The following is a 591-nucleotide window of genomic DNA, read 5'->3' on the forward strand; positions in this document are numbered from 1 at the left end:
ATATATATGTATACTAACAGCCGTCGACATATTTTTTTGTTTTTGTTTTTCAAATAGATTTCTGTTTTTTTAATAATAAACAAATTACTGCAACCTGGGGCTGCTGCATGCTGCTGCTGCTGCTGCTGCATGCTGCTGCTGCTGCTGCTGCATGCTGCTGCTGCTGCTGCTGCTGCATGCTGCTGCTGCATGCTGCTGCTGCTGCATGCAGCTGCATGCAGGGTGAGCCCTTGATGATTTGTTATAAAAAAGAAAGAAGAAATAAACAGAAACAAAAAGAAAATACAAAAAAGAAAAAGAAAAAGAAAAAAGAGAAACAGAGAGAAAAAAGGAAAGAATAAAGCGGAATACAGCTGAGAGACATATAAATAAATAAATAAATAAATAAATTAAAAATTAAAAAGAAAATAAATAAATAAAATAAATAAATAAATAAATAAAGAAAAAGAATACGGATGCTGGTGAGGCTGTCTCTGCCTCTGTCTCTCCTCCCTATTTATGGTGGGGTGTACATACACCCCACATACCTGAGCTGCCTATACACCCCAATACATATACATATATATATATATATATATATATATATATATA

Source organism: Eimeria mitis, genomic scaffold, assembly GCF_000499745.2.
Source record: "Eimeria mitis Houghton genomic scaffold, Emh_scaff2046, whole genome shotgun sequence".
NCBI lineage: Eukaryota > Apicomplexa > Conoidasida > Eucoccidiorida > Eimeriidae > Eimeria > Eimeria mitis.